Source organism: Pelodiscus sinensis, chromosome 3 (genome assembly GCF_049634645.1).
Source record: "Pelodiscus sinensis isolate JC-2024 chromosome 3, ASM4963464v1, whole genome shotgun sequence".
In the NCBI taxonomy this organism is placed as follows: domain Eukaryota; kingdom Metazoa; phylum Chordata; order Testudines; family Trionychidae; genus Pelodiscus; species Pelodiscus sinensis.
The window spans coordinates 194,679,586-194,693,005 of NC_134713.1; the positions used below are offsets into that span (position 1 = coordinate 194,679,586).

Genomic DNA, 13,420 nt, shown 5'->3' on the forward strand with positions numbered 1-13,420 from the left:
TCAAATTGCACTGGGTGCTGTAGATCATTTTCAATATTTCCCTTGCATTGATTCAAGTCAGTGAAACTGAAGAGGTGCAGAAAGAATTCGGAAAGACCAAAAGGTTGAGGGTGAGAAGGTGATCAGTCCAGTATCTTGCCTCCAGTGGAAGTTAGTAATTGTAGCTCCTTTGGGATGCAGTCAGTGCAACAAACCCTGCAGCAGACGGTTGTGGCATGATTTGCCCCAAGGAAAGTTTGTTCCTAACTCCCACCAGTGAAAGAAGTGTCTTAAGACACCCAACCACAGACATTGTCTTGAAGTTACACGCACTTGTCAGCAAGCCTGGGCTCGCTGGGTTGAGTTGCACTGCACTCCCCCCCCCCCCCCCCCCGCATCCCATTAACCCCCTCCTCCCCGCAACCCAGGAGGTTGAGTCAGTTACTGTGCGCAAGGCACGGGGAGACTTCGGCTGCAAAGGGCTCAGGGCACTAAGCAGGAGGCTCTGTGCCCGGTGCCCAGGCGAAGCTGGGGGTTCAGGTGCACGTGAGAGCGCAGAGCGGCCTCTGGCATGTAGCCCTTTAAATAGGCAGCGCCTTAGCTGCCCATATTCGCCTTCGGCAGGAGCCAGAGCCTCTTCCTGCTCCTGGGCTGTCCGGCTCCCCCCCAAGCAGCAGGTGAGCCGCGGGCACGTATTCCCCTTTGTCCCGTTCTGCTCCCAGCCGGGATCTCCCTGCAGCTCGGGGAGAGCCGGGAGCGGGGCTGGCCCGTGCAGGACACCCGCGGAGAGGGGTCCCCCTACTACGCCTGCTCCCTCCCCTCCGGCCCCCCAAGGATGTCCCCAGCCCCTGCACACCGCTCCAGAGCCCTGCTGGCCTCTCAGCCCCCGGCTCCTCGTGAACCCCCCACCCCCAATCCCTGCCCCCTTCCCGCCCCTGTCCCCCCGGCTCCTCGTGAACCCCCCCCACCCCCAATCCCTGCCCCCTTCCCGCCCCTGTCCCCCCGGCTCCTCGTGAACCCCCCCCACCCCCAATCCCTGCCCCCTTCCCGCCCCTGTCCCCCCGGCTCCTCGTGAACCCCGCCACCCCCAATCCCTGCCCCCTTCCCGCCCCTGTCCCCCCGGCTCCTCGTGAACCCCCCACCCCCAATCCCTGCCCCCTTCCCGCCCCTCAGTCCCCCCGGCTCCTCGTGAACCCCCCCACCCCCAATCCCTGCCCCCTTCCCGCCCCTCAGTCCCCCCGGCTCCTCGTGAACCCCCCCACCCCCAATCCCTGCCCCCTTCCCGCCCCTGTCCCCCCGGCTCCTCGTGAACCCCCCACCCCCAATCCCTGCCCCCTTCCCGCCCCTGTCCCCCCGGCTCCTCGTGAACCCCCCCACCCCCAATCCCTGCCCCCTTCCCGCCCCTGTCCCCCCGGGGCAGGACTGACCCCCCCCGTTCCTCAGCCCCCCGCCCTCCTCGCGGGCCGGCCTGACCCCCCCGCAGCCGGCGGGGCGGTAAATGGCCGCGGCCAAGCCCAGCCCCTGCCCCCGCCGGTCCCGCCCTCGCCGCCGCGGGCAGCAGAGGGGGCGCGGCGCAGGCGCCCTGCCCCGGGGGCTCCGCCGGCCTCGCGTGCGGGGAGGGGGCGCTGCGGCGCGGGAGCCCGGCCGGCGGCCACACAAAGCCCCGGCGGGGCAAGGTAAGGGCCGCCCGCTCGGGGGGGGCGTGGGACGAGCCCCCCCGCGCCTCGCCCCCCAGGGCCCGGGGGGGGGCGTTGCTGGGCGGGGGGAGGCGCTGGGCCTGGCGGGGGGAGGGTCCCAGAGGGGGGCCCGTGTGCAGCAGAGCCCTGGGGGGTCCCCCGCGTGTGCCCCGGGCGGGGAACAGCAGGGCCCTGGGGGCTGGTCCCCCCCCCCCCCGCGCCCCATGGCAAGGGAGTGACCCAGGGACCCCTCGCTGGGCTCGGCCAGTGGCTCGCCCCCCAAAGAACCCGCCCCCACGTGCTGCTGAGGGCCCCCACTGCTTGTATGACCCTGGCTCCTGGCTCCACAGACAACGGTCAGTTCTTACTGTCTAGGTGGGTTGGAAACAAAAAACAAAACACCCGGAATCCGAGTCCACAGGCCGCCCCTGTAGCCAGGAAGGCTCATGGCATATTGGGATGCGTTGGGAGGAGCGTTGCCCGCAGATCTAGAGAAGTGGTTATTCCCCTTTGGTCCGGCGCTGGTGAGGCCACAACTGGAGTATGGTGTCCAATTCCGCTCTCTTCCCTCCCTCCCTCCCCCATTACAGAAGGGATGTGGATGCACTGGAGAAAATCCAATGGAGGGTAACAAATATGATTAGGGGACTGGTGGCTTAGGACAGTGGTCACCAACCAGTCGATCGGGATCTACCAGTAGATCTTGGAGCGTCTGACAGGTGATCCTGACTGGTTTGGCCAGAAAGCTATCAAGTACTGGCACTTCAGTTACCCCTCCACCCACTGTCATGCTGCTCCTGCCCTCTGCCTTGGAGCTGCCCCCCGGGAGCCTCCTGCTTGCTGTGTGGGAGGGAGAGGAGAGGGGGTGCTGTGGTCAGGGTTGAACCTTCTCCCCACATTTCTGTTCCGGGTCTCCATGCAGCGAGAAGGGGATGGAGGTTGGCAATTTAAATCTCTGTCACTTTTATATACTATGTGTGTCTGTGTCATTGGCACAAACACCAATTGTCCTTCACTCTCATCTCCCAACACATACGTGGGGAGTTGTTGTTACTGCTTGCGAAGTGGGCAATGTTTGGGGTGTGACTGCTCTGTGCATTTCATAAGTTTCTTTTCTCTCTTACACTTACATTTAATTCTTTGAGTAGCAAGTTCTCAAATGCTGAACCTGTTTTGACTGGAGTCATTATCCCTGTGGGAATTGCTGCTCCTGGAAGTGGCTGACATGTCCCTGAGAAAGGCAGAGCAGGGGATTGCCCCATGCTGTCTCTGCCTGCAGACACCGCTCCTGCAGCTCCCACTGATCAGTAATGGCCAGTAGAAGCTGTGGACTCAGTGCCATGGAGCCATTGCTGTACATCCCAGATGCTTTCAGAAGTGGTTCAGGACTAGGGCAGGAGTAAGCCTGTCTTAACCCCACTGCTCCACCACTGGGAAGCTGTCTCGGTTAAACGATGCCCAGCCAGAGCCTGCTTCCTAAACCCCTGTCCCAGCCCTGAACTTCCTCTTGTATCCAGCCTGCTGCTCCAGACGTGAGTCCCTCTGCACCCAAACTCCTTCCCAGAGCTTGCTCCTTAAAACCCCTCCTGGACCCCAGTCCCCCACCCTGGGCTTATCCCAGCAGCCCTCCCACATTCTGAACCCTTGGCCCAAGACCAGAGCCTGCACCTCAAACCCCTACCCCAGCCTGGTGAAAGTGACTGAGGCCAGGGAGGTAGGGGGATGGAGTGAGGCCCCAGAGAAGAGGTGGAGCAGAGACAGAGCCTCAGAGAAGGGGTGAGAAGGAAGTGGGGCCAGGGTATTTGGGTTTGAGAGAGATCTTACATTGCTCTTAAATTGAAAAAGTGATCTTGTGGTTAAAAAGGTTGGAGACCTCTGACCTACGAGGAGAGGCTGCGGGATTTGGGCTTATTTAGTCTACAGAAGAGAAGAGTGAGGCCTTTGATTTGATTGCAGCCTCCAACTGCCTGAAGGGGGGTTCCAAAGAGGATGGAGAGAGGCTGTTCTCAGTGGTGACAGATGACAGAATGGGAAGCAATGGTGTCCAGTTGCAATGGGGGAGGTCTAGTTTGGATATTAGGAAAAACTATTTCCTTGGGAGAGAGGTGAAGTACTGAAATGGTTTACCTAGGGAGGGGGTGGAATCTCCATCCCTAGAGGTTTTTAAGTCCTAGCTTGACAAAGCCCTGGCTGGGATGATTTAATTGGGGTTGGTCCTTCTTTTATCAGGGGATTGGACTCGATGACTTCCTGAGGCCTCTTCCTACTCTATGATGCTAATTCTGTGATTCTGTGAAGTTGTTCTTATGAGCAATGCCAAGCACAAATACTAGAATTCTTACGGAGGCCTATTTTTAACCTCCCTTTAAATTTTCGCTCTTTCCTTCATTGGCAAGTATTCTTCTATGGGTCTTACACTCAGTGACTAGTGGTTATATGTGAGGAAAACTTGGTTTATTTTCTCTTTAATTTAAATCATAAAGTCTTTGGGAGCAGGGACTGTATCTTACTAGGTGTTTGTACAGTGCTGAGCACAATGGGATCCTGATTGTACCAGTCTTCCACCCCCTACTATGTGACTGCCTGCCACAGAGATAGCAGCATGGGGGGGGGCAGGGAGGCGACCACCAGCTCCCCACGAGCACCGGATCCTGTCTGCTCCCACTGCATGTAAACATGCAACCGCAGTAAATTTCAGTTGGTTACACACTTACAAAAATATACGCATTTTAAAAATCCCTAATCAAGATTAGCATGGGACAGGGAAAAGAATGTCAACTTTCCTCAAAATATAGAGGAACAGTTACGTAGATGAAAATCTTAAATAGTTAAATCTTGTGACTTTTCCTGAATCCATTTATCGAAGATTCTATGTTTATAACTTTCAGGGGTCTCAACATTAGGGATGTCAATGTGGAGATGACTATATGATTAACCGATAAGCCTTTCTGTATCAGTGACAGCAAGGTGGGGGAGCCGACTTTTAAAATGGCTCCCCATAAGCACCAGATCCGTCTACCCCCTTCCACAGCCTACACTGCTGCCTCTGATAAAGAGGCAGCTGCGCAGAGGTTGAGGCGAGAAGCCAGCTGTTAGGCCGGCTCTGAGAACTTGTCTCTTCCCACCGTTACTGCTTCCTACAGAAGCAGTGTGAGGCGGTGCGGGGGCCGGAGCCAGTGTCTGCGGGGAGCTGGCTTGAAAGCCGGCTTCCCCCGAGCACCAGCTTCCTGGACCCACCTGCCGGTGCGCAGGGGCAAGGGAGGCTGCTGCGGAGCATCTTCTGTCTACAGTGGGCTCGGGCTCACTGCAAAACAGGGGATGCTGTGCAGCAGCAGCCCCTGTCTGCGAGGGGAGAAGCATGGGGTGTCCAAGCTCCCTGCAGACAGAAGCTGCTCTGCATTGAACCTGGGCCTGCCGCAGACAGAGGCATGGGAATGGCAGGGGGCTCCCCAAGAGTGGGGCTCGCCCCACCCCTAGGGACTATCAAATAGTTGTGTAACCCCTAAAATTTGATGTACTTTCAATTACATGCAATCCAACATAATTTTGTTGGGAATCTATTTACCAATTTGTTTAGTTTAATAAAGAAATAAGAGATTGTTTACAAGGTTGTGAGGAGAGTTGGTTAAAAATGTCAGGATAAACTTAAAAAACAAATGGTCTGGCAGCACTTTATAGACTAACAAAACATGTAGATGGTATCATGAGCTTTTGTGGGCACAACCTACTTCTTCAGATGACCTGAGTTTTGAGTTTAGGATGTGCAGACCCAAAACAAATAATCCTAAACTCAAAACTGCACGTTCTAAACTCAAAACTCTGGTCATCTGAAGAAGTGGGCTGTGCCCATAAAAGCTCATGATACCATCTACATGTTTTATAGTAATAGAGATATAGCCGTGTTAGTCTGATCTAGCTGAAACAAAAGAAGGACTATGCAGCACTTTAAAGACTAACAAGATGGTGTATTAGGTGATGAGCTTTTGTGGGCCAGACCCACTTCCATCTGTGGAAGTGGGTCTGGCCCACGAAAGCTCATCACCTAATACACCATCTTGTTAGTCTTTAAAGTGCTGCATAGTCCTTTCTTTTGTTTCATCTACATGTTTTGTTAGTCTGTAAAGTGCTACTAGACCCTTTGTTGTTGTTGTTTAAGTTTATCCTGTATTGACTAACTCGGCTACCCCATGAAGCTTAAAAATGTCCATTATTTTTCATGGGGAAATTTGTAAAATCAAATTTTTGAGGAAGATTTTTGGTTTAATCAAAAACTGAAATAAAAACTCAAGATTGTTCAATTTAAATCAAACCAACCTTTTAAAGAAAAACATATGTTAACAAAGAACTCATTGAAAAACTGGGATACTTAATGACAAACTGTTTGCTTTGGTGATAAAGCCATTTAACAGAAAATATGTGTTTTTCATCTAAAAATAGATGAAAAAATTGCAATTAGCGATTTGATGTGGTCACTGTGAAATAAACTGGCTGATTTCTATAGCTAAATATGCACTTTTCTCCCATGCACATCTTCTGTGTGTCCTGGTGTTGGTAATCTGAGCATTCCACACACACACGTACTAATATTTTTAATATTCCTTCAGGTCCTGGGTTGCAGCCACCGTTTTTCACAATGAGGAAAATTAGATTAGTATTTGTATTCTGCAGAGTTAATTGTTTTGAGGATCATTGTTGGGTGAGGGAATGTAGGGACCTTATGGGATCTTTCTGCTGCATTCTTTGTGCCTCCTGTCCCAGATGATAAGGAGATAAGTGGGAAACCAGCTGGAGTGTCTCGCCTGGAAATGGAAGAACATCCTTGTTAGGTCAGTCAGTAACTCACTCATGTTGTGGGGCAAAGTAATCTAGCTTTTAAAAATAACCTCTAAAAGTGCAAGTTATTGATTGCCCAAGAGTTTGGAATGGCAGAATATTCAAGTCTAAGCAAAAACACTGGAAATTTTATATTGGTCATGTCTTTGAACATGAATGTTAGTGGACTTCTTTGAAAATCTCCACCAGATTGAGACTCCTTTGTGCTTGACACTGCATAAGCACCTTGGAAGACACAGTCACTGCCCTAGAGAGTTTATAATCTTTATTTTTAGGTAAAATGCCTCCGCTCACAGATGGTAAGGCAAAACAGTAAGCAATATGGTTGCTATTGAAACTGTGCTCTTGTGTGCAACAGAGTATCAGTGCTGAAAGAGACTGTTTTATACATCAACTTCTTACCCTGTTTCTTAGCACTTATGATGTCTGTGACTTAAAATTACATACTGGCAATTCTGTTTTCTTAGTCTGTGCTGTCACCTGTAATTACACAGACCTATCTAAAGATCTGAATTTCATCATGAATTCTGTCCTCTCGGCACAGAGTTTGAATGGGGCATGAGATGAGAGTGGAATTTTCTCTTTCCGTATATAAGCAGACACCGAGTTGGCCATGCAATTCATCTATGGGTACCAGTTTACCTTTATGATGGAATAGTGGCTGATAATGCTTCATATCTCCATCACTAGACTGAAGTGTCTGTAATGCTGTGACCCTAATTTCAGCATAGGCTATGGTACCACTGAAATTTGGGGTCTATTATGGGCTGGTGCATAGGGATCTCTCTAAGATGCACAAATGCTATCCTCCTGATTTCCCCCACCCATCCTTTGTAGCTCGACCACAGAGTAGAAATGGGTTGGAGGGGTCCTAGTTTGCATCACAAATTAATCTCACTCTGAGGTTGTCTCTATATGCTAGGGATGTAAGCGACTGGTTGACTACCCGATAAGCTTATGCTTATCAGATAGTCGAGCAGTCACTTGACTAGTTGCTTTCCCCTGCCCCTCCTTGCTACCTCTGTCAGAGAGAGGAAGCAAGGTGAGGGAGCAGGAACTGGCACTGGGGGGAGCCAGCTTAAAAGCTGATTTTCCCCCCAGCACCGTCTCCACGGATGACGACAGGGGATTCTTAAAACATTTAAAAGGCAGAGCCGCAGCGGGGTTAGCTCCCAGAGCTAATTCCACTGCTGTTCTGCAGTTTCCCTGTTATCGACTAATCGATGGAAATTCCATCAACTACTTGATTAACTGATTACATGCAATTTAACATCCCACCTACATGCTAGACTTCTTGTCTTTAAAGGCTCCCACTCTTTCTACCTCTGCTCTCACTGATAGAGCTGGAACACTAATGCAGCCACTGGTGCCTAGTATTACAACTACAATGTTATCTAACCTTTATCTCTCCTTTCCTCTGAGCAGTTCTAGATAAAACAATGACTGAAATGCAGATTTTATGCTATGTTAATTCTAGGGATGTTAAAAAGTGGTTAATTAGGTAACTGGGTAATCGCTGAAAATCTTAGCGGCTATATAGTTACATGCTAAAGGCTCCGAGTTGGCTCCTGGTTGCTGGCCCCACTCCCGGGGAGCTAACTGAGCTGCAGGCTGTGCAGTATAAGTCCAGTTTTAAGTTGTCTCCTGGCACGTACTAGCTCCTGCCTGCTGGCCCCGCTTCTAGGGAGCTGGCTGTTACCCTGTGCTGCGGGCTCTGGTGTCCAGAGGAATGCAGCTGACATGTAACCAGTATGGTAACTGAAAAGCTCGTGCTTATTGGTTAACCATTTAAACGGTTATACTGTTACATCCCTAGCTAATTCTGCCACTCTTGGATCCATCTATGGACCTGAACCAGTGCAAAAATTAGAAGGCCTTTTGAAATGAAGGTTTGTAGAGCCAGGATAGCCTTTTCAATTTTTAAATGTTAATCTTTCTTAAAGATATTAATCAGGACAAAAGCACACGTGGGGAACAGTGCGAATTTTGCAGGGTTTCACTGTTTGTTATTTTCAGAATAACAATTTCAGAGAAAAGAGCCTTTATTAGATCCAGATTAGGGGCCAGAGTCTCCTTTTGCATTGGTTTTACACTTGCTTGCTTTTCAGAGGACTTGCTTCTGATTTACATCATTGTCACTGTCTGCTGAATCAGGCCCAAGTAATTAATTTTAGCCAGGGATTCTCAAACTTCATTGCTCCGCAACCTCCTTCTGACAACAAAACTTACTATAGCATCCGGGGGGAAGGGGGGGGAAATGGAAGCCTAAGCCCCACTGCTCCAGGCAGGGGTAAAGGTGGGAGGGGCCAACGCTTTATGCTAGTTTGTATGGGCTTTACTATTGCTTTGATCTTCATGGGGAGAGTGCAGTTTGGAAATATGGTCCAGATGTCACAGTGATGTTTGAAACTGAGTCCTTCTCACCTTCCAGCTTTCCAAGAATGTTAAGACAAGATCCCTGGGCCTTGATTTTTATCAAGTAGAGTAACTTGTCCAGTGAAAACAAGCTGGTTTCATAGAGGAGAAATGTTCTTCCCCTTCACTTTCCCACCTTTGAGACTGAAAGTTACATGTATCAGGTTTTGAGGAAAAGGACTTTTGGAGTACCAAACCTTTTCTTCCTTTGGTAGGTGGTCTCTAGTCTCATTGGGTTTCCTTGGAAATAGTAGCCTCCTATCCTAAAATAGATTTATGGATGGAGTTCTCCCGGATATTCAGCATTGGCCCACCTCTGCTGCCTTGAAATAAGTGGGAATTTTACTATTCAATAGGAATAGAGGATTTGAAAACCCCACACTAACTTACTTGTTTTTGCAACATGTTTCACAGATGGTATAAGTGTTCGAATAACCCTTTAATTGAGTATTTCCTGGTAAGTATTAGTTACTTATGTGCCTATACTGTGGAGGCACTAAGGAGCCTCAACCAGGTTGAGTCCTCATTGTGCTGTGTGTTACACACATAATAAATGACAGTCCCTACCCTAAGGCATTCACAGACAACAGCCCAAGGTATAACAAATGGGCAAGACAAAAATGTGGGTGGGTGGGATGAAGGACAAGATAGCAATAAGGAAAGGAAATCTTAGAACACAGGTGTGTGCAGAATTTTTCAAAAAAAAATAGATTCTTTGTAGAATGTGTGTTTAAACAGTCAGTTTAGGTTTATTGTCCAATTTTGCCTTTGGGTGATTATGTCCCTGGGTTCAGAAAACGTCTGCCCTGTGTAATTCTGTAAGCTATTAAATATCGAGAGCCAGATCTTCAGATGTAAATCAGTACAGTATTACTGAAACAATGGAAATATGAAAAGTAACACCAGCTGTGGACCTGGCCTGCACAGCACATACTAATTTAAGGTCTGCTCAGTTTTCAGAGCCTTTCCTCAAAAGAACCTCTTTTTGATCCTCTCTTCAGTCTGTTATCTCCAGAATGTGAATGTCTATTTTTTGGTTCAGTGCTTGAAACCAAGCACAACACTAAATGTGACCTCACAAGTGCTTTGTAGAGAATTGTCTTTCCTTACTAATTAATGATTTCCCTACTTCTGCATTCTAAATGTTTCTCTCTACTTTTACTTTGTTTTTGGTCAACTCCTACTATGTTCAGATTAGCTCTGGGATTCTTTTTATTGTGGGTTAGAACCGAAATATATTTCAACATGAAAATAATCTATAGTCTACGTGTATGGAATTTCGTTTGCTGACATTCACTACATCTACCTGAAGATGCCTAACATCCTCTTTCAGATTTTTTGTTCTGTCAGTGGTTGACTCAGGACATATGCCATATAAAATATTTAAACACTCTGTTAGAGAAAAGTTTCCTAATTACTCAAGCTGCATCTCAGCCAGACTTAAAATAACAGATTCAGCTGTTTGCTTAAGAGGGTGAACGTAAGGAGAGACATGGACGTTCCAGCTTGGCCAACCTCTGTTTCTCCAGGAGCTGAGAGGTAGAGCAGACAGGGCTATGAGTGGATGGAGCCTTCAGTGGATGTCAGCCAGCTAACACAGTAGAGCCAGTGTATAGCGGGAAGTAATTCATGTGATGTAATGGATTGGCATAGATTAAACTCCCCCATGGAGCAAAGGACAAAATTGTGACTCTGAGTCCCAGTTCCGCCTCATATCTGTTCCTGGATTAACATAATTATGTTCTCTCCTTCCTTTTACTTGGGGTTCATGGGAACACCATAATTGTGTCAGGTTTGACCTGATGATGATTGAGGGTGGGATTATGATATGAATATTTTCACTGGCATTAATTAGACTATCCGCATGTGGGGAACAGCTCATCAGTTTGAGCAAATGAGTTCAGTTTGGGATAAACATATAATTACTGAAAAGAACATCAAGTTCACAAAAATACACACCCACTGGTTTTGTTGATTGGGTCCTTGTTGCATTCCTGACCCTGAGTTTATTTGGCCAATAATTTCTTGGGAAAAAATTTAGATTCTGGCAACTGTAGGACACAGACAAGTAGTAAAACTTTTATAATGAACTGTTCAGCAATGGCTGGGGACTTTTCTTTTAAAATCTGTTTTGCAGTGTTCAGCACAGTTAATACAACATGGAAAAACACTATGATTTAGACATTTTAAATAGCTACCAAAAGGGAAGCCAAAGCTTTTAGTGTGTTCACGAAGGCCCACACCTGCTTGGCTTGTCAGCTTTGCAAACACCATGGTACCATATATCCTTTAAAATTTCTCTGTCCAAGTGCCAGGTTGTGAGTGCTGCTTTTGTACATGGCTATTATTAGGATCCAGAGAGAACTTTGTAAGTTATGATTATATAGGAATTGGAATTTGATCAAAAACTCAATATTTGAATCAAGTTTCAGTTTTGGAAAGCATGATTTGGTGATGTAATATTTTTTGGACCTGTAAAAATATAAAAATAAAAATATGAGCTGTTTGACCTTGATTTTTGTACATATAAAGCAGTTTATTGTAGCTAAGGTCAAGTAGCTTTCATTGCATACATTAGGAACCGAGAGCTGAATGCTTTGTACGTTGGCTATAAAAACTGAAACTTGGAAAATGTCTTGGCAATGAGCAAACTTTTCCTCTTTAGTCAGATTTATTAAACTATAAATATCAGTGTGGGAATCTGTAAGTTACATTTTAAAAATTCAAGGTCCTGCAAAAGAAAGGTAGGTACCAATCCTGGAAAGATTCCCATTGACTTTGTTGAGCTTTGAATTCATATGCAAGCAGAACTCATTGGGACTTGTAGGAAGAATCTGTCATCATGGATACGGTTGCAGGATCAGGGTTTCTGCTTGCACAGAAATGTGCCATAAAAGGCTTTGATTTTATTGCCTTTCATAATTTTAAGGATCCTAGAGCATTCTCTGTTTTTAATATCTGGAGGTAGGGTGGTGGAAATCTCTCTGTGGTGACATCTGACTCTTTTTCTAAGTACAGTATCAGCACAACAAAACAATACAGGTTGAACCTCTCTAGTCTGGCACAGAGCACTGAGAGCTAGGACTGGTGGCTGTAAACAGATTTTATGGGACCACGGCAAACTTGGTTACGCCCATGATAAGTGAACATCCAGCTAACTAAAATCATGCTGGACTACAGATGATTCCAGACCAGAGAGTTTCATCCTGTGGAAAACTCATTTATAAATTTCTGAATAACAAACCTTGACACACAAATATCACCTGTAGCTGCAATGGCAAGTGCACAGCTTTCATGAAGATTACATAGTACGGAGTTGTAATAATATATATATGACATGGCCATGTTACTCCAGCCTGAGTTAAGAGCCATTGTAGGGGTTCTGGGAGGAAGGGGGTTTATTTGAGGAATCTCAGAGCATCCTGTGATGTCTTCCAAGTATATGAGGACCATGCTTGAACTTGGAGCACTACCAGGCATAAGACTGACACATGCTAATTCTGCTATAGTATCATTGTGGGTGATCGAGTCTTCTACCTAGCAGCGACAGAACTATTTTTCTTTATGCAAATATTAAAACACAAGGAAATTCCCTAGAAAAGCTATAGTTAATAGACTGCAAAGGTTGTAGATACCTATGTATTATTTAAAGAAATGGCATCCATTTGAAATCTAGTGAGCTTTAAATTTGAGACAAAAATAGGCTCAGTTTCTTCATGTGTCCTTTAGTCTACTTGCCTAGTTTTGTGATATTTATTTATTTATTTTTTAGTGTCTCTCCTTTTACTTACTTAACCTGCCTCGGCAAAGAAAAAAAGATTTTACTGGTTATATAGAGTAAACAATAGAATTGACTACATACATAATCGAGTCTGATGCACAGAATTAAACAATATTTAAAGTTAAGTTGCGGTCCTAGGGACAGACACATACACAGGACCTAGTCCTTGAAAGACTTAAGCATGTGGTTAAACACATTGACATCAGTGGGTCTGTTCTGTAATTGCATAGCTCAAGTGTTTGATAGATTGGGGCCACGAGTTCACGGTTTTTACTGGGACAGAGTGTGTTCAGAGCTGGCCCAAGGTACGGGCAAGGTGGGCTACCGCCTGGGGCACCCCATTGTAGGGGCTGCTGTGTGGGGCTGCCAGGCCGGGGGGGGGCGGCACCGCGCATGCTCTGTGTGCCTGGGATGGTGCTACGCATGTGCTGGGGCAGGGCCGCGCATGCGCCGGGGGCGGGGAGGCGCTGCATGCCCGGGGGCGGGGCCGCGCATGCGTTGCACTCCCGGGGGCGGTGTCGTGCTCCCAGGGGCCGGAGTGCACGAATGGCTCAGGCCTGCATTGAGTGTGTTTAAATGCTTTTGGGAACATGCTCTTGAATTTTACTTCTCAATGGCAGGCAGGATATTTTCAGACAGTTTTTTAAAGTTGACAGAATCCCTTAAGTAAAGTTGTTATCTCTATGTATTTGAGAGTTTGTCTGTCCAAGAACTCCTCCTAAACGCCTAAGAGTTA

The 13,420-nt window shown here is 47.5% G+C and overlaps 1 protein-coding gene across 2 annotated transcripts in view; it reads left to right on the forward strand.

The window, feature by feature from the left end:
- The first annotated feature begins 525 nt into the window (after positions 1-525).
- The window catches only part of RIN2 (Ras and Rab interactor 2), a 124,397-nt gene continuing 111,502 nt past the window's right edge, over positions 526-13,420 (forward strand). The window contains exon 1 of one of the 2 annotated variants that reach the window (XM_075925778.1): positions 526-656. The gene's annotated coding sequence lies outside the window, so the exon portion shown is untranslated. Of the gene's footprint in view, positions 657-1,526; positions 1,656-13,420 lie in introns of those variants that run through there. The other variant, XM_075925779.1, reaches the window with a different exon arrangement.